The sequence below is a fragment of the Mustela nigripes genome, chromosome 13 (assembly GCF_022355385.1).
Source record: "Mustela nigripes isolate SB6536 chromosome 13, MUSNIG.SB6536, whole genome shotgun sequence".
NCBI lineage: Eukaryota > Metazoa > Chordata > Mammalia > Carnivora > Mustelidae > Mustela > Mustela nigripes.
Window position 1 is genome coordinate 109,142,757 of NC_081569.1, and position 21,216 is coordinate 109,163,972.

At 38.0% G+C, this 21,216-nt stretch overlaps 1 long non-coding RNA gene across 2 annotated transcripts in view; it reads left to right on the plus strand.

The window, feature by feature from the left end:
* The window catches only part of LOC132000021 (uncharacterized), a 67,779-nt gene extending 51,083 nt beyond the window's left edge, over window positions 1-16,696 (plus strand). The window contains exon 7 of one of the 2 annotated variants that reach the window (XR_009399157.1): window positions 15,778-16,696. This is a non-coding gene — a long non-coding RNA (uncharacterized LOC132000021). Of the gene's footprint in view, window positions 1-7,489; window positions 7,570-15,777 lie in introns of those variants that run through there. The other variant, XR_009399158.1, reaches the window with a different exon arrangement.
* Window positions 16,697-21,216: the final 4,520 nt, after the last annotated feature.

Below are 21,216 nucleotides of genomic sequence, written 5' to 3' on the forward strand. Positions count from 1 at the left end.
TTCCATTGTACATGTATATGTATGTGTGTGTGTACACACACACACCACATCTTCTTTATCCATTCATCTAGGTTGTTTTCCCCCATTCGTCTCTAGATGGACATCTAGGTTCTTTCCATAGTTTGGCTATTGTGGGCTTTGCTGCTATAAACATTTGGATAAATGGATACATTTGTATCTTTAGGGTAAATACCCAGTAGTGCAATTGCTGGGTCATAGGGCAGCTCTATTGAGGAACCTCCATGCTATTTTCCAGAGTGGCTGCACCAGCTTGCTTTCCCACCAACAGTGTAGGAAGGTTCCCCTTTCTCTACATCCTCACCAACATCTGTCTTTTCCTGACTTGTTGATTTTAGCCATTCTGACTGGTGTGAGGTGGTATCTCATTGTGGTTTCGATTTGTATTTCCCTTATGCCAAGTGATGTTGAGCACTTTTTCATGTGTTGTTGGCCATATGGATGTCTTCTTTGCAGAAATGTCTGTTCATGTCTTCTGCACATTTCTTGATTGGATTATTTGTTCTTTGGGTGTTGAGTTTGATAAATTCTTTATAGATTTTGGATATGTCGTTTGCAAATATCTTCTCCCATTCTGTCAGTTGTCTTTTGGTTTTGTTGACTATTTCCTTTCCTGTGAAAAAGCTTTTGATCTTGATGAAATCCCAATAGTTCATTTTTGTCCTTGCTCCCCTTATCTTTGGTGATGTTTCTAGGAAGAAGTTGCTGCAGCTGAGGTCGAAGAGGTTGCTACCTGTGTTCGCCTCAAGGGTTTTGATGGATTCCTTTTTCACATTGAGGTCTTTCATCCATTTTGAGTCTATTTTTGTGTGTGGTGTAAGGAAATGGTCCAGTTTCATTCTTCTGCATGTGGCTGTCCAATTTTCCCAACACCCTTTGTTGAAGAGACTTTTTTTCAATTGGACATTCTTTCCTGCTTTGTTGAAGATTAGTTGACCACAGAGTTGAAAGTCTATTTCTGGGCTCTTTATTCTGTTCCATTGATCTATATGTCTGTTTTTGTGCCAGTACCATACTGTCTTGATGATGAAAGCTTTGTAATAGAGCTTAAAGTCTGGAATTGTGATGCCATCAACTTTGGCTTTCTTTTTCAACATTCATCTGGCTATTCGAGGTCTTTTCTGGTTCCATATAGATTTTAGGATTATTTGTTCCATTTCTTTGAAAAAATTGATGGTATATTATAGGGACTGTATTAAATGTGTAAATTGCTCTAGGTAGCATAGACATTTTCACAATATTTGTTCTTCCAATCCATGAGCATGGAACATTTTTCCATTTCTTTTTGTCTTCCTAAATTTCTTTCATGAGTACTTTATAGGTTTCTGAGTACAGATTCTTTGCCTCTTTGGTTAGGTTTATTCCTAGGTATCTTATGGTTTTGGGTGCAATTGGGATTGACTCCTTAAATTCTCTTTCTACTGTTTTGCTGTTGGTGTAAAGAAATACAACTGATTTCTGTGCATTGATTTTATATCCAGACATTTTCTGAATTCCTGTATGAGTTCTAGCAGTTTTGGAGTGGAATCTTTTGGGTTTTCCATATAAAGTATCATATCATCTGCAAAGAGTGAGAGTTTGACTTCTTTTTTTTTTTTTTAAGATTTTATTTATTTATTTGACAGACAGAGATCACGAGTAGGCAGAGAGGCAGGCAGAGAGAGAGAGAGGAGGAAGCAGGCTCCCTGCTGAGCAGAGAGCCCGATGCGGGACTCGATCCTAGGACCCTGAGATCATGACCTGAGCCGAAGGCAGCGGCTTAACCCACTGAGCCACCCAGGCGCCCGAGTTTGACTTCTTCTTTGGTGATTTGGATGCCTTCAATTTCTTTTTGTTGTCTGATTGCTGAGGCTAGGATTTCTAGTACTATGTTGAATAGCATTGGTGATAGTAGATATCCCTGCCTTGTTCCTGACCTTAGCAGAAAAGCTCTCAGGTTTTCCCCATTGAGAATGATATTCACTGTGGGTTTTTCATAGATGGCCTTGATGATATTGACGTATGTACCCTCCATCCCTACACTTTGAAAAGTTTTGGTCAAGAAAGGATGCTGTACTTTGTCAAATACTTTTTCAGTATCTATTGAGAGTATCATATGGTTCTTGTTCTTTCTTTTATTAAGGTTCATTTTGATTAATTTTGATCATTTTGATTAATTTGCGGATGTTAAACCAACTTTGCAGCCCAGGAATAAATCCCATTTGGTCATGGTGAATAATCTTATTAACGTACTATTGGGTCCTATTGACTAGTATTTTGGTGAGAATTTTTGCTCTTTGTTCATCAAGGATATTGATCTATAATTCTCTTTTTTAAAAAATATTTTTATTTTTATTTATTTGACAGACAGAGATCACAAGTAGGCAGACAGGCAGGCAGAGAGAGGAGAGGGGGAGAAGCAGGCTCTCTGTTCAGCAGAGAGCCTGATGCGGGGCTCGATCCCAGGACCCTGGGATCATGACCTGAGCTGAAGGCAGAGGCCTTACCCACTGAGCCACCCAGGCACCCCCATAATTCTCTTTTTTGATGGGGTCTTTGTTTGGTTTGGGAATCAAGGTAATGCTGGCCTCATAAAATGAGTTTGGAAGTTTTTCTTCCATTTCTATTTTTTGGAACAGTTTCAGGAGAATATGTATTAATTCTTCTTTAAATGTTTGGTAGAATTGCTCTGGGAAGCCATCTGGCCCTGGGCTCTTGTTTGTTGAGAGATTTGTTTTTTTTAAAGATTTTATTTATTTATTTGACAGAGAGAGAGAGATCACAAGCAGGCAGAAAGGCAGGCAGAGAGAAAGGGGGAAGCAGGCTCTCTGCTTGATGCGGGACTCGATCCCAGGAGCCTGAGACCATGACCCAAGCCGAAGGCAGAGGCTTAACCCACTGAGCCAGTCAGGTGCCCCTATTGGGAGATTTTTGAGGACTGCTTCAATCTCCTTACTGGTTATGGGTCTTTTCAGTTTTGGTAATTTATATGTCTCTAGGAATGCATCCAGTTCTTCCAGATTGTCAAATTTGCTGGTGTATAGTTGCTCATAGTATGTTCTTATAATTGTTTTTATTTCTTTGTTTTGGTTGTGATCTCTCCTCCTTCATTCATGATTTTATTTAATTTGGGTCCTTTTTCTTTTCTTTTTGATAAGTCTGGCCAGGGTATATCAATCTTATTAATTCTTTCAAAGAACCAGCTCATAGTTTCATTGATTTGTTCTACTGTTCTTTGATTTCTATTTCATTGATTTCTGCTCTGATCTTTATGAGTTCTCTTCTCCTGCTGGGTTTAGGCTTTCCTTGTTGTTCTTTCTACAACTCCTTTAGGTGTAGGATTAGGTTGTGTACTTGAGACCTTTCTTGTTTCTTGAGAGAGGCTTGTAGCACTATATACTTTCCTCTTGGACTGCCTTTGCTGTGTCCCATAGATTTTGAACAGTTGTGTTTTCATTTTCATTTGTCTCCATGAATTTTTTCAATTCTTCTTTAATGTCCTGGTTGACCCATTCATTCTTTAGTAGGATGCTCTTTAGCCTCCATGTATTTGAGTTCTTTCCAACTTTCCTCCTGTGATTGAGTTCTAGCTTTAGAGCATTGTGGTCTGAAAATATGCAGGGAATGATCCCAATCTTTTGGTACCAGTTGAGACCTGATTTATGACCCAGGATGTCATCTATTCTGGATAATGTTCCTTGTGCACTAGAGAAGAATGTGTATTCTGTTGCTTTGGGATGGAATGTTCTGAATGTATGTGTGATGTCCATCTGGTCCAGTGTGTCATTTAGGGCCTTTATTTCCTTGTGTTTCTTTGATTTTGTTATTAATTGGTTTATATAGTTGGCTGCTTCCATGTTAGGGGCATAGATATTTAAAATTGTTAGATTTTCCTGTTGGGCAGACCCTTTAAGGATGATATAGTGTCCTTCCTCATCTCTTATTATAGTCTTTGGCTTAAAATCTAATTTATCTAATATAAGGATTGCCACCCAGCTTTCTTTTGATGTCCATTAGCATAATAAATTATTTTCCACACCCTTCTTTTAAATCTGGAGGTGTCTTTGGGTCTAAAATGAGTTTCTTGTACACAGCATATTGATGGGTCTTGTTTTTTATCCATTCTTATAACCTGTGTCTTTTGATTAGGGCATTTAGCCCATTTACATTCAGGGTAGTTATTGAAAGATATGAATTTAGTCCATTATATTGCCTGTTATTGTATATTGTCTCTGTTCCTTTCTGGTCTTACTCTTTGCTTAGAGGACCCCTTTCAATATTTCCTATAGGGATGTTTTGGTGTTTGCAAATTCTTTTAATTTTTGTTTGTCCTGGAAACTTTTAATCTCTCCTTCTATTTTCAATGATAGCTTAGCTGGATATAGTATTCTTGGCTGCATATTTTTTTCATTTGGTGCTCTGAATATATCATGCCAGTTCTTTCTGGCCTGCCAGGTCTCTGTGGATAAGTCTGCTGCTAATCTAATATTTCTACCATTGTATGTTATAGGCTCCTTGTCTCGAGCTGCTTTCAGGATTTTCTCTTTGTCACTAAGACTTGTAAGATTTACTATTAGATGATGGGGTGTAGACCTATTTTTATTGATTTTGAGGGGGTTCTCAGTGCTTCGTGGATTTTGATACTTGTTCCCTTTGCCATATTAGGAAATTCTCTACAATAATTTGCTCCAATATACCTCCTGCCCCTCTCTCTCTTTCTTCTTCTAGAATCCCAATTATTCTAATATTATTTTCTCTTATGGTATCACTCATCTCTCAGATTCTCCCCTCATGGTTCAGTAGTTGTTTGTCTCTCTTTTGTCAGCTTCTTTATTCGCTGTCATTTGGTCTTCTATATCACTAATTCTCTCTTCTGGCTCATTTATCCTAGCAGTAAGAGCCTCCATTTTTATTGCCCCTCATTAATAGCTCTTTTGATTTCAGTTTGGTTAGATTTTAGTTCTTTTATTTCTCTAGAAAGGGATTTTATTTCTCCAGAAAGGGTTTCTCTAATATCTTCCATGTCTTTTTTGAGGCCAGCTAGCACCTCAAGCATCATCATTCTGAACTCTAGATATGACATATTCCCAATGTCCGTATTGATTAGCTCCCTAGCTTTCGGTACTGCCTCTTGTTCTTTTTTTTTTTTTTTTTTTTGTGGTGAGTTTTTCCGCCTCGTCATTTTATCCAGATAAAAATATATGAACAAGAAAATAAAATACTAAAAGGGTGACAAAGACCCAAGAAAAATGTATGCTAACCAAATCAGAAGAGACACCGAACCCAGGGGAGAAGTAACGGGGATGGATTAAAAAAAAATATGTATATATATATATATATATATATATATATATTAGACTGGTGACTAGAACAGCGCCACCCACTTGATTTTGGGTGTATTCTGGTATCTTAGAAGAAACTATCTCCCAAAATTTTAAAGAAAGAAAAACTTACATATATACAAAAATAAAGGTAAACATGATCAAAGGATGGAATATGACTGTAAAGATGAAAAATTTTTAAAAATTCTAAAAAAGGAATTGATAAGTTGGTTGGTAAAAGAAAAGATAAAAAAAGAGGGGAGGAAAGAATGTGCTCAGGCTGGACACTAGAATAGAGCCATGTGCTAGATTTAGGGTATATTTTGAACTATTAGGAGAAATTTAGAAGAAATTAGAAGAAATCTCAAAACTTTAAAGAAAACACACCTATAAATATATAAAAAATTAGGCTAAATACAATGAAGGGATAAAATATGACTCTAACAATGAAGGTTTTAAAAGTTTTTTTTAAAAAGGTATTGTTAAGATAAACTAGTTAAAAAACAAAAATGAGGAAAGAGGAAAGGTTAAAAAAATAGAATAAGAAAAAATAAATTTAAAAAAATTCAACTTTGCAAGACTAAAGGATCATGGGGAAAAAGCCATGAATCCTATGGGTTGCTTTCCCCTAGCTCTGGAGTTCCGCTGTTCTCCTTGATCGATTAGCTTGGTCTTGGCTGGATGTTCTTGATGATTTTCTGGGGGAGTGGCCTGTTGCAGTGATTCTCAAATGTCTTTGCTGGAGGTGGAATTGCACTGCCCTTGCCAGGGGCCAGGCTAAGTAATCTGCTCAGGGTTGCTCTTGGTAGCTTTTGTTCCTTGAATGGTTTCCATACAGCTTTGGAGGATGGGAATGAAAATGGTGGCCTCCCAATCTCCAGCCTGGAGGAGCTGAGAGCTCGGGGTCCCACTCCTCAGTGTGCCCTCAGAGAAAAGCAGTCAGTCACTCCTGTCTCCCTGGTCTCAGGCTATACTCTGTGCTCACCCAGCCTGTGACTGAATATTTCTATCTCTGGCACACGGCCCATTTGGAGTCGCCAAACCCAGCAGATTCCTGCTGCACACTCCTGTGCCACTCCTCCTGGGGTAGGAAGGAGGGAGTCTTTTCAGATCTGCACTTGTGGGGTCCCTGCTCAAAGAGCAGTGGTCTGACTGTGCCTTGGATCATGGTTTAAGGTAACCCTGATCTGAGGGGACACCTGGGTGGCTCAGTCATTAAGCATCTACCTTCGGCTTGGGTCGTGATCTCAGGCTCCTGGGATGAAGCCCGCATTGGGCTCCCTGCTCAGCAGGAAGCCTGCTTCTCCCTCTCCCGCTTCTGGTCCTCTCTCACTGTGTCTTTCTCTGTCAAATAAATAAAACATTTTTTTTTTCATTAAAAAAAAAAAAGTTAGCCCTGATCTGAAATCTCACTCCTTGGCTCTGTCTCTATAGTTGGCTTCCCTGTTTAGGTACTTGGGAGCTCTGCCACACTCAGACAGCTCTGATCTTTCTGTGACCCCGAAGGACCTGAGACCACACTGTCCCCACAAGGGCTCCACGCCCACTTAGCCACTGGAATGATGTCCCTCGGTGCAGCAAACTTCCAAAAGTTCTGATTTTGTGCCCGCTGCTCCACCACTTGCTGGGAGCCAGCTGTGGTCTATCTTCTCATCACTTCTGATTCACTTCTCCGCACATCCTACCTTTCAAATAGTGGTTGATTTCCTGTTCCTAGAATTGGTGCTCTTCTTCTCTTCTATTTTCTGTTGAGTTTGTAGGTTTTCAGAATGGTTTGATAACTCTCTAGCTGAACTCCTGGGACCTGATGTCATTTCAGTCTGCTACTCCTCCACCATCTTGGTCCCCTCTGCTCTAAAATAAGTTAATTCTTGTGAAGCACGTAGAGTAGTTCCTGGGACATTGTAAACCCTCAGGAGATTATTGCCATTATATTTGTCATCTCCTTGAATAGCTTATTTTATTTCTAGAGCATCCTGATGTTAAAAATTCAATTTGAATTGAAATCTGCTCTCTGCCATGTCTACCAATTGATCCCATTTTTGCCATCTGGAGTAGTATAGAGAAAATCTGATTCTCCTTTCCTAAGATGGTACTTCAAACACCTTTTTGTTGTTGTTGTTTTTGTTCTCCAAAATAAACACCTTACTCTCTTCGAGTATTTTCCACAGACATGGATTTGAGTCTTCTCACCATTCTAATGACCTCCTACGAGGACAACTCAGTTTGAGACTCCTGCAGTGGGAACACCACCGTCCGAGCATTGTCTGAGGAGTTTGGGGTACTCTCACACTTCCTTCTTATGAATATTGCGTATTTGCTTAAACTATTACAAATTTAGACTTTGTATTCTATATAGTCAAACTCATTTATAACTGGCACAATGTTCATATGTGTTAAATTTTAATTCTCTTATTTATTTATTATTTTAGCCTTCTTAATCTGTTTGTATCCCTAGACTGCCAACAAATATATTAGCATGCCTTCCAGTTGCATGTCATTTTCAAGTTTGATGCATAGACTGTCAAAATCATTCATTCAGAGAGAGAATATCTTGGGGATTCCTAGCTGGCTCAGTTGGTACATTATGCAACACTTTATCTCAGGGTCATGAGTTCAAGCCCCACATTGGGCATGGAGCCTACTTAAACAAAGAAAGAAAGAAAGGACAAAAAAAACAGAGAGAGAATATCTTGGATATTTACCATCAAGATATATTAGCTCAATTGGCAGTTTTTGGTAGTGTTACTATCGATTACTTACTATTTCCTGCCTGTATAAATTTTATTCAAATTACCCTTCATGTGGGGTTTTAAGGAGCTTCAAGTAGTCTCATATGAAATAAACCTGTTAAAACAAAAGTGAATGTATGTCTTATTAATTGAAAATTAGGCACATTAATTAAAATTATTAATTTTTTGAGAGTGTTCTGGTGACATGAAAGCTGGTGAATATTAAAAAGAGAAAAAATTATAATCTACTCTAGAGGCTAGGGTAAGGGTTAGTAACAATACATTGATAGCCATGAATTTCTTTTGAACTCTTAGTTTAAAACTCTGACTTGTCTGCTTTTTACTCAAAGTATAAAAAAGGCTTTTTCTTTTTCTTTTTCTTTTTCTTCATATATAATATGAAGGAGCTAATCAACCAGTAAATGAGATTAAGGCTGGAAGAAGGAATGAGACAGAGATACCATGTATTTAATTATATGCAAACTCAGTAGATGAATTCTGAATAATTGAACATTGTCTTGCATGATTTAACACACAGTGAATCCCCAGCAGTTGGAGTTTATGGCTTTGGAGCTTTACAGGCTAAAGATAGAATGTGTGTAGGCCTAAAGGTCTGACCCCTGACCCCATGTAAGGATTCACAAAAACTACATTGGTAAGTCAAAACAAACAAACAAACAAGCACTGGAAGGATCACAAGAGAGCTCTGATTTGTCCAATGGCGCCTCCCTGAAATTGACCTCCTACATTTGTGTTAGAGTATCTAACTGAAATGCACATGTGACTATGTCTCTGTATACTTTAAAATAAATTGTGCCCCACCAACCCCCTTTCCCACTGATTTAGTATGGTATACGAGGACTTTCATGATCTGGCTCTTGTTACTTCATCTTTCGTTTCCCTGTTGCATTTTATGCTACTAAACTGGCTGTGTCTTGATTCATGCCTTTGTGCATGTGTATCCTTTTCCTGGAAGACAGCATTTCTTTCCATTTTCTAACTTTCTATCACCTGAAAATATTTGTGACCTTTGAGATTATCAATCTCAATCTGTCCCATCATTATAAGAGGAGGGAGAAAATGGAAGTCTATCAGAGCAAGTTTGCTATATTTACCAGAATTGGTCAGTATGAACCTGAAGTAAATTATGATAAAGATACATACATACCATAATTCCTAGAGGAACTAGTAAGAAGATAAGTAAAAAATAGCTTAAAAATTAACAAAAGAATTAAAATGGTACACCAAGGAATGTTTGTTTAATGCATACAAAACAAGAAAGTTGGAACAGAGGAACAACAGTGACATGACACATAAAGAAAATGAATTTTAAAAATAAGTTAGTTAATTAAAAAAGAAAACAAATTGAAAAATGGTAGGCATAAATCTAACCACAAAAGTAATTATATTAAATCTGAATGAGTTAAGCACCCCAATTTAAAGGCAGAGATATAAGTAAATAGGATCCAACTATATGCTGTCTACAAGAGACACACCTTCATAGATACAAATAGATACAAATAAGGTGAAAGTAAAATGATGCAAAAAATAGCCATAAGAGACATGGAATAACTATAATATCAGATGAAATAGACTTTAAGAGCAAACACATTGTTAACTACAGGAGAAAAGGGACATTATAATGATAACATGATCAGTCCATCAGGAAGATAAACAATTAAAAACATAAAAACATCTAAGAATAGACCTTCAAATGTATGAAGCAAAAACTGAGAGAACTGAGGAGAGAAATATAATTCAACAATAATAACTGGAGATTCTAATATACTACTTTCAAAATCTAAAATAATAGCTAGAGAAAAAATCAGAAGTTACAGAAGTCTTAAAACACTGTTAACCAACTTGACCTATGTGAAACCTAGAGTTTTCCACCAATCTGAAGTAAAATATACAGTCTTTTTAAGCATATGTGGAACATTCTTTAAGATACCATATACAAGGCTATGAAGTAAGTCTCAGTATATTTATAAGGATTGAAATCATACAAATGTTTTCTGAACACGAAAAAGTAAATTAGTTATCAATGATAGAAGGACATTTGGGAAAATCCAACAATATTTAAAAATTAAATGTTTCTAAATAACCCATAGGTCAAAAAAGAAATCATTAGGGACATTAGAATGTATTTCAAACTGAATTAAAATGCAAACAACACATCACAACTTATGAGATGCAGCTAAAGCGCAGGAAAATTTATAAACCTTTATGTCTCTATTAGAAAAGAACAATCTCAAAATCAATAAACCAGACTTTCTCCTTAAAAAAAATCTAGAGGGATGCCTGGGTGGCTCAGTGGGTTTAGCCTCTGCCTTGGGCTCAGGTCATGATCTCGAGGGTCCTGGGATGGAGCACTGCATCAGGCTCTCTGGTCGGCGGGGAGTCTGCTTCCTCCCCCGTCCCCCCGCCTGCCTCTCTGCCTACTTGTGATCCCTGTCTGTCAAATAAATAAATAAAACCTTTATAGGACGCCTGGGTGGCTCAGTTGGTTAAGCGGCTGCCTTCGACTCAGGTCATGATCCCAGCATCATGATCCAGCAGGCAGGGAGCCTGCTTCTCCTTCTGCCTCTGCTTGCCACTCTATCTGCCTGTGCTCTCTCTCTCTTTGACAAATAAAGAAATAAAATCTTTTTAAAAAAATCTTAAAAAAGAAATCTAGAAATATGAGTAAGTCAAACTAAAAAAAAGAGAGAGAGAGAGTAAATCAAACTCAAATCAAGCAGAAGGAAGGAAATAATAAAGATTAGGGAAGAAATAAATGAGAAAACGAACAATAACAATAGACCATCAATAAAACTTAAATTTAATTCTTTGAGAAAATCTACAAAATTGACCAAGTTTTACCTAGACTAAAAAGACAGCTAGAAAAAAGACAGATGATACAGATTACTAAAACCAGTAGAGAAAGATAGAACAAAACCATTCATACCACAGGGATAAAAAGATCAGACACAAATAGGATGGAAAATATTATGGCAACAAATTAGTAACCTAGGTGAAATGCACAAATTCCTAGAAAGACACAACTATCAACACTGACTCAAGAAGAGAAATTGACTCAAGAAAGGGGCAACTCCATGGCTCAGTTGGTTAAGCATCTGCCTTTGGCTCAGATGGTAATCTCAGGATCCTGAGTCAGGCTCCTTGCTCACCAGGGAGTCTGTTTCTCCTTCTCTAGCTGCTCCTCCCTGCCCCCCACTCATGCATATGCACCCTCTCTCTCAAATAAATACTAAAAATAAAATATTTATTTATTTAAATTATATATATGTATATCCATACATATATAAAGATATGTGTGTGTGAATGTGTGTGTGTGTGTGTGTGTGTGTAGAGAGAGATTTTATTTATTTATTTGACAGAGAAAGACACAGCAAGAGAGGGAACACAAGCAGGGGAAGTGGAAGAGGGAGAAACAAGCTTCCCACTGAGCAGGGAGCCTGAGGCAGTGCTCCATCTCAGGACCCTGGGATCATGACCTGAGCTGAAGGCAGATGCTCGATGACTAGGCCACCCAGGCGCCTCTTAATAAAAAAAAAAATTTTTTAAGAAGAGACAAAATTTGAATAGATCTGTAATAGGTAAAAGATTGAATTAGTAAAAGCAAAAACAAAAACAAAAACAAAAACAAAACAAAAAAGTAGAAATGAAAATCAAAAAGCACAACAACTTTCCACAGAGAAAAACCTGTCCCAATGCTTTCACTGGTAAATTCTATCAAACATGTTTTTTTAATTTTTGTTTTGATTTGTTTTGTTTCATTTTAGTAGTCTGTGTACCTGATGTGGGACTCAAACTCATGATCCTGAGATCAGCAGGTTCTTCTGATTGAGCTAGGTAGGTGCCCCTCTATCAAACATTTAAAGAAGAATTAATACCAATCCTTTACAAACTCTTCCAAAAAATGGGAGACGGAGGGGGAGGGGAACATTTCCCTTTCATTCTGTGTCTGGCATAACCTTGCTACCAGAGTCAGACAAAGACATAATGAGTTAAGTATAGCCTGATATCTGTCATGAATGTAGACCAAAAAGTACACAACCAAATATTAGCAAACCAAATCGAGCAGCACATAAAGGACATTATGCACCATGGCCAACTGAGTTTACCCCAAAAATGTAAGATTGATTTAACATCCAAAAGCTGATTAATGTAACACATCATATGAATAGAATAAAGGGGGAAATTGTGATTACTTCAATAAACATAGCAAAGGCATTTGGCAAAATTCAGAATCCACCATGAATTTTTAAAAACAAAAACAAAACAAACAAAAAAAAGAAACAAAACAAACTCTCAGCTAACTAAAAAAAAGGGAATTTCCATGATCTGATAATAAGCATCTATAAAAAACCTACATCTAACATGCCTAATGGTGAAAGGCTGATTATGTTCCCGACTAAGATAGGGAATAAGACAAGGATATCTGTTCTCATCACTTCTATTCAAGATTTAACTGGATTTCTAGCCACTGCAGTCAGGCAACCAAAAATAAATAAACAAATAAATAAATGTCAGTCAGATTGGAAGTAAAGAAATAAACTGTCTTTATTTGTAAATAATATAACCATATAAATAGAAAACCTTAACAAATCCACAAAAAAGAATTATTAGAACTAATAATGAATCAACTGAGGTTATAAGATATAAGATCAATATACAAAAATCAGTTGTATTTCTACATATTAACAATGAACACCTAAAAGTGAACGAAGCCATTTACCAGGACTTCAAAAAAAAAAAATTAAAATATGTAGGAAAAATTAACAAAAGAAATACAAGTCTTATACACTAAAAGCCACAAGATGTTGCTAAGAAAAATTAAAGATCTAAATAAATGGAGAAGCATTTCATATTGACTAGAAATCATTAAAAAGAGGCCAAACAACTCAATTTAAAAAATGAATAAAAGAAAATATTTCACGAAAAGATATATATAAATGACTAATACACTCACGAAAAGGTGTTCAACATTATGAATCTTAGGGAAATGCAAATTAAAACCACAATGAGATACTACTGCATACTAATTAGAATGGCTATGAAAAAGACAGCCCATACCAAGTGTTCGTGAGGAAGTGGAGAAAGGGGAATCCATACATTGTTGGTGCAATGAAAAAATGGTGCATCCACTTTGGAAGACAATTTGGCAGTTACTTAAAAAAAAAAAAAAAACAGATTTACTGTATGATCCAGGAAGTCCATTCCTAGAGATTACTTGAAGAGAGCAGAAAGCATCTGTCCACACAAAGACTAGCATGTGAATGTTCACAGCAGTGTCATTCAGAATAGCCAACAAGTTGAAACAACTCAAACATTTACCAGCTGGGTGAATGAGTAAATACAATGTTCCTATCCATACAATGGAATACTATTTAGCAAGTAAAAAGGAACCAGCTTCTAATGCTACTACAGAGAGACTACATATTGTATGATTCCATTTACATGAAATGTTTAGAAAAGGCAAATTTATAAGACAAAAAAGCAGATCTGTGATTGTTTAGGGCTGAGGATGGTAGTGGGGATTAACTATAAATGGACACAAGGGAACTTTTTAGGGTCATGGGAATGTCCTAGAACTGAATTGTGTTTGTTGCACAGGTCAGTACATTCACCAAAAATCATTGAATTTTACTGTTAAAATGGGTGAATTTTATGTTCTGTGAATTACACCTCAATAAAATGTTTAAAAATGAATTCAATGGGGCGCCTGGGTGGCTCAGTGGGTTAAGCCGCTGCCTTCGGCTCAGGTCATGATCTCAGGGTCCTGGGATCGAGTCCCACATGGGGCTCTCTGCTCTGCGGGGAGCCTGCTTCCTCCTCTCCCTCTCTCTGCCTGCCTGTCTGCCTGCTTGTGATCTCTGTCTGTCAAATAAAATCTTTAAAAAAAAAATGAATTCAATAATAAATAACTTGTCACTTTTTAACATATTAATAGAAACAGTTCCAACAATAAGGAGGATACTGAGCCTTTGTTCTGTGCCAGTCGCTGCTCTCAGCACTCCACTCAATCCTCACAACAGCCTATTATCTCAGAGACGGAAATAGATACTATAATCCCATTTGCAAACGAGGAAACTGATGCCCAGAGAAGTTAAGTATCTTGTTCAAGTTGTGCAGCATATAAATAGGCGAGCCAGGGTTTGTATTTAAGCAACTGGTTCTAGTAACCATGCTCTCACCTCTCAACTAATACAGATCAAATTTTATGGTATTTTTAAAGGTATAATGAAGCAGCATCATTGCCAATTTCTCCTCTTGAAGTAAAAAAATATACAATATACCAAATGTGATAGTACAAAGCAGGGGAGGAAATGTGTTATTTTTCCCTTTTAAGATAATAGTAAAAGTGCTTTATCAGTGTCCTAGACACTAATGAAGAAGAATGGCTTCCATTTTCTTTTCCTTCCAGTTTTATGGCAGGAGGCAATGTATATCCTGAAAAGATAATGGGCTTTAGAATTGAAATCACTGAGATTTACTCTCTGACTCTGCTACCTAAGTTATGTGACTTGTTAGAAGCCTCATCTTTCTTATCTATAAAAATAGCTTGAATAATGCCTACACACCAGGATTGTGTGTATTAGACACGATACGAGTTAATGTATATAAAATTTGAGCATCATGCCTTGCTTCAGTAGACACCGAACAAGTGGGAGCTTTCTCTAGTCATCAGGCACAGGCGTCCTCTTTTTTTTTTTTTTTTTTTTTTTGAAGATTTTGAAAATTTATTTATCTAACAGAGATCACAAGCAGGCAGAGAGGCAGACAGAGAGAGAGAGAGGAGGAAGCAGACTCCCCGCTGAGCAGAGAGCCCGATGCGGGGTTCAATCCCAGGACCCTGGGATCATGACCTGAGCCAACGGCAGAGGCTTAACCCCCTGAGCCACCCAGGCGCCCCTCAGGCATCCTCTTATACATTAGAACCAATCATGTCTTCTAGCCAAGGGCTGGGCAGTTCTCTAAGGCTTCTGAGCCACGTTAAACCTGAAAGAGAACAAAAAACAATTTAGAGTTTATTGGTGGTGTTATTTAGTTGTCTACTTAGTTATATGTGATCTAGCTTAGTATATTAAACTATAGGATGAAGAAGCTCCTCTTCTGAAGGCACATAGCTTTTCTAGAAGTCTGACTTTAACAATCTTCTCCCATGCTTGACACTAACCAGACTCCAACCCTGATCTCTAAGAGATATTATTTCACTATTGTCTCCTAGTACCTTTGAGGGGTATGATCAGAGCTTCCCCTTAAGTGTAGCTATTGTCAGAACACCTCCTCAGAGTTCTGATGTTGGGAAGAAAGGGGGATAGAAACAGATCTTGTTCTCGTGCTAAGAAAAGTTTTGAGAACACATGGTATTACCTAGTATCTATGGGGCCCAAGGCCCTGCTCACACAAATCACTGAGAGCCATTTCAGAGTAAGTGTGGAAAACTTCCTTTATCAGTGACCACTGACCTGTATGTATATATATTAAGAAAACATTTACTGAGGGACAAATTTTTTGAAGCATATTTTTTTCTTTACGACAGAAATAGAAAATGTTTATCTAGCTACTTGGTAAATTATTGAAGCATTTAGTCCACTAGATGTCGCTATTGCGCTTGAAAAATAAACATGGCCTTGCACTTCTATAACATAACCTGTTGTAAAATGAAAGTTAAACGTTTTAACCTTGGAACGGCATTTTTCTTTCTTTTTCTCTAACAGAAGAAGAAGATACCTCCAGATGACCCAGACTGATCTTATTTCAAGATAATTTCCTTTAAAGAGAAACCAGGAAGTAATTGGATATACAGAATTTAGGTTTTGGCCAGAAGATCTGGAAGAATCCAAAGCCTGCTGCCGAATGACAGTTTCCAAAACCCAGTATAGAAAGTAACTTTAACATTTTCTGTTAGTTTGTGCATTCTGGAGGAAGAGTTCCTTTTGGATTGCCCTTTGAGTCTTCATGACCTGTGTCCTGTTTCCAACCCAGGACCAGCTCTCATCTGAGGGTGGAAAGATGTTGAACACCTTTCCAATACTCTTTCCTACTTCTACAACCCACCCCTTCTGTGAGGCACGTCTACAAAACACACAGTATAATCCTGTTTCCATTGTAAAATTGTAACACTGAACATTTCTTTATTCACGGAATGAAAAGACAAGTCAGAATTTTTCTTTGTTTTCCTTTCCCCATTGTATTTATAAATGACGTGGAACCTACCAGCATATTGAAACAGAACAGATGGAAGCACAGTGGGATCTGTCACATATGCTACACAGAGAAGAGTCAAAAGGCTATCAGTGCTTTCCAAAACAAGCAAGAGAATGAAAGAAAGGGGGCGGGGTGTGCAGAGAACAGTGGCTATTCTTGATGTATGCTAACTGGTACTCTGTGCCCCACTAAACCGTTTTGAGAAGGAAGTTAAGCCCTGGAAAAGCCCCCCTCTCCTTAAATGCTACCTTTTTTATTTTTTGTTTTTTGTTTTTTTTAGATAGGTTGCACATCGAACATGGAGCCCAGTCCAGAGCTTGAACTCAAGACCCTGAATTCAAAATCTGAGCTGAGATCCAGAGTTCGATGCTTAGCCGACTGAGCCACTCAGGTGACCCAAGTGCTAAGTTTTCTAAGGACTATTTTAGCTGTATCTCACAAATTTTATTCTATTTTTATTATATTTAATTCAAAATATTAAAAAAATTTCCACTGCGTTTTCTTCTTTGATCTGTGACATTTTTGGACATACTGTCCTCAATTTCCAGAAGCTTGGGGATCTAAAATTTATCATTCCGGGGTCCTGGCTGGCTCAACTCTTGATCTCAGGGTCATAAGTTCAAGCCCCACACTGCGCACTGATTTTACTTAAAACAATTTTTTTTTTTTAAAGATTGTATTTATTTATTTGAGAGAGACAGAGAGTGAGAGCACAGAGGGACAGTGAGAAGGAGAAGCAGATTTCCTGCTGAGCACAGAGCTCAGCATGAGGCTCCATCCCAGGACTCTGAGATCATCACCTGAGCCAAAGGCAGACATTTAACTGACTAAGCCTCCCAGGTGCTCCCGCCTCCCACCCATCAATTTTTCTTTTTTAATTCTCTTTCTGTTCTTGATTTTTAGTTTAGTTTCATTGTGGTTAGAGGAAATATTTTGGGTGGCAAAATCAATCCTTTATAATTTATGAAGACTTGCTTTATGGCCCTGCGTATTGTCTATCATGGCAAGTGTTCTGTGTATCCTTGAGAAAACTATATATTCTGCAGTAGTCAGGGGATGGTTTCTACATAGGCTGAATAGGTCAAGCTGATAAATTATGTTGTACAAATCTTCTATGCGCTAATTCTCTGTCTGCTCGTTTTATTTGTGACTGAGAGATAGGGTTGAAATCTCTATCTTTGTAGACTTACCTATATCTCCTTATAGTTCTGTCAATTTTTGCTTTGTATATTTTTTTGAAGCTATATTCAGTTGGAAGAGCATGCTACTCTTGATCTCGGGGTCATGAGTTTTGGTCCCACTTGGGGTATAGAGATTACTTCAATTAAGAACTTCAAAAATAATAATAATGTGGGGGTGCCTAGGTGGCTCAGTATTAAAATAATAAAAGGTTGAAAGTCAATTATTTAAGTCCGCATATCAATGACCTATTTTATTTATTTTATTGTAAAGATCTTATTTATTTATTTAACAGGGACACAGCGAGAGAGGGAATACAAGTGAGGAGAGCGGAAGAGGGAGAAGCAGGCTCCCAGTGGAGCAGGGAGGCTGAGTCAGGGCTCTATCCCAGGACCCTGGGATCATGACATGAGCTGAAGGCAGATACTCAATGACTGCACCACCCAGGTGCCTATCAATGATCTATTTTAAAAAATAACAAATTAGGGGCACCTGGGTGGCTCAGTGGGTTAAAGCCTCTGCCTTCGGCTCAGGTCATGATCCCAGCGTCCTGGGATCGAGCCCCGAGTTGGGCTCTCTGCTCAGCAGGGAGCCTGCTTCCTCCTCTCTCTCTGCCTGCCTCTCTGCCTACTGTGATCTCTGTCAAATAAATAAAATCTTTAAAAAAAAAATTAAAAATAACAAATTAAACTGAAAAAGGTAGAAATAAATAAATAAATTTAAGAGCAGAAATTAATGTATTGGAAGATAGGAACCCACTTGAAAAAAAATTAACAAAGCCAAAAGTTGGTTCTTTGGAAAAGTTAACAAAACTGATAAATTCCTAATAAAGCCAGTAACAAAAATAAAAGCAAAAATTATCAATGACTGAAATAAAGTTGGATATTTCTATAAAACTTACAGACATTGAAAGAGCAATAAAATACGAATAAGTGCATGTCAATAAAAAATGACAATTTAGATCAGAAGCACAAACTATTAACCTACTAAAACTGACACAAAAACAAATTAAATAGATGGATAGTCTTGGACGCCTCGGTGTCACAGTTGGTTGAGTGTGGGACTCTTGGTTTCAGCTTGGGTCGTGATCTTCGGGTCATGAATTTGAGCCCTGGGTTGGGCTCCGTGATGAGCTCAGAGTCTGCTTGGGATTCTCTCTCTCTCTCTCCATCTCCCCTTCCCACTGGTGCTCTCTTTCTCTTTTTCTCTCTCTAAAATAAATAAATAAATCTTAAAAAAAAAAAAGATGGCTAGTCTTAAATACAACACAAATGAAAAATTCAAATTGTTACATCTTCCCACCATGTGTGGACAAAGAAAGAAATATGAACAAGTCAAAGTAAGGAGGTCTGACAACAGCCATGAGATTTAGTTCTTTTGGACTTTGGGCTTGTCCTTAACTGTATGAACAGCACAGAATAAATCAAGTCCCAGAAGAACAGAAGAAAGCCATGCTAGCAAGTAACAAAAGACAAACATGGTCTCTGGTCCTGGTATGGGGCTAGGTTTTCCAGAGGGAGTGAATCAGCTCCAGCCACGTGATGGAGTTAAAACAAAGTGGGAAGAATCCACTTGATAGTGTGCTTAGATAGTGTTCAGGTCTACAATCAGATTTTTCTTTTCTTTTTTTTTTAAGATTTTATTTATTTATTTGACAGAGAGAGTAAGAGGTCACAAGTAGGCAGAGCAGCAGGCAGAGATAGAATGGGAAGCAGACTCTCCGCTGAGCAGAGAGCCCGACGGGGGGCTCGATCCCAGGACCCCAAGATCATGACCTGAGCCGAAGGCAGAGGCTTAACCCACTGAGACACCCAGGCATCCCTGATTATTCTGTTTCTTATTTAATAATCTCGGCAGGCATGCAATGAAGTCTGAGAGCTTTATGTATCTCAAGGAACGTACCCCCGAATGTGCCCTCACACAGGCAGGATCCTGGTGAAAGTCTCTTTTACTCCATATAAACTCTTGCTTTTGAGCAGCCATCTTGTTTTCACACCATAAGCCATTTTGCTTAGGTGGTCTAACTAGTTCTGATAATCATTTATTTCTGATCCTGTTCTTTCTGCCCCTGGATTGGCGGTTCCAGACTACCTTTGTTTCCTTGACCAAAACTTAGACTTTGGTTCTTGATTGTTCCCATGTCTACAAGATACAGGTCATCACCCTGCCCCTTTTCTTTTCCAGTCTCATCTTCTCACAAGACCTTAACTCAGGCCAAAGCTCCAGGCCTGTTTTTAGCCTGAGAAAGGATTTTGGGCATTTTAATTCTGCTTTGCTCTGCCTCCCCACCCCTTAAGATTTATTTATTTATTTTTAGGAGGTGGGGAGGGGCAGAGGGAGAGACTCTTCCAAGCAGACTCCTCGCTGAGCAAGGATCCCACATGAGGCTCGATCTCACAACCCTGAGATCATGACCTGAGCTGAAACCAAGAGTGAGGCACTTAGCTGACTAAACCACCCAGGCACCCCAGGCTTCCTTTTTCCATACCTTTAAAAAAAAATGTCTCTGGGTTGCCTGGGTGGCTCAGTTGATTAAGAGTCTGCCTTTGGTTCAAGTCATGATCTCAGTGTCCTGGGATCAAGGCCCGCATCGGGCTTCCTGCTCAGTGGGGAGTCTGCTTCTCTCTCTGCTCCTCTCCTCTGCTTGCGCTCTCTCAAATAAATAAATAAGTAATCTTTAAAAAAAATTTTTTTTTTGCGTCTTGCTAGGTTATTTATTGTTTTCTCAAGTCTTGGTCTATAATGGAGAAATTATTTTCTAGTGTTTGTTTTTCTCCTAAAACTCTTGAATAGTAGGTTATGTAATGAAAAGAGCAATAGTACCCCTTTCTCTTTCTTTCATAGGCATATATATGACACCATCTTCTTTGGATCGTGTTTTTATGATCTGTTACTTCGAATAATTTCTAATGCACCGGCTGTTAAGTTTTACATTGTGTGTTTTCTGCTCCCTGAATGGCAGGTGTCTGGCTGAGTTGCTTTTCAGGTAATTGTTGTAGAAAGCAGTGTAGGAGAATGGCTAAGAGCATAGAAGCCTGCACAGCCTAATACAGTAGCCGCTATCCATACGGGACATGGAGCAGTGAAAATGAAGCTTTGACTGAGTGCTTAAACTGAAGTACAGTTGAAGTACAAAAGTACAGATATCTTTTAAATTACAATCAGTGTAGTAAACCAATGTAATTAACCATATTAATAGACCAAAAATGAAAAACCATGTGATAATCTCTCAATATATGTAAAAAAATTTAATAAAACGCAACATCATTTCAGATTAAAAATAAACTCTTAGCAAATTAAGAATAAAAGATAGTTTTCCCAACCCAAAAAGGAGCAGCTACACAAAACATACGGCTAATATACTTACTGGTATAATGAATGTTTTTTTCCTAAATTCCAAAGCAAGGTAAGGGTAGCTACTCTCACCAATTTTTTCAAACTTGTACTGGGAGTTCTAGCCAGTGTCTTAAGGCAAAAAAAGAAAGAATAGAACATTCAGTTTGTAAAAGGAATGATGAAACTGTCTTTAGACTCAGTCAACATTACTATCTAGATAGAAAATCCTTTGGGGGGTGCCTGGGTGGCTCAGTCAGTTAAGTCAGTTAAGATCAGGTCATGATCTCAGGGTCCTGGGATTGGCCATGTCAGGCTCCCCACTCAGTGTGGAGTCTGCTGGAGGATCTCTCTCCCTTTTCCCCCGCCCCTCCCCTCCACTTGCACATGCACACATGCTCTCTCCAAATAAATCTTTAAAAATAATAATAAAATCC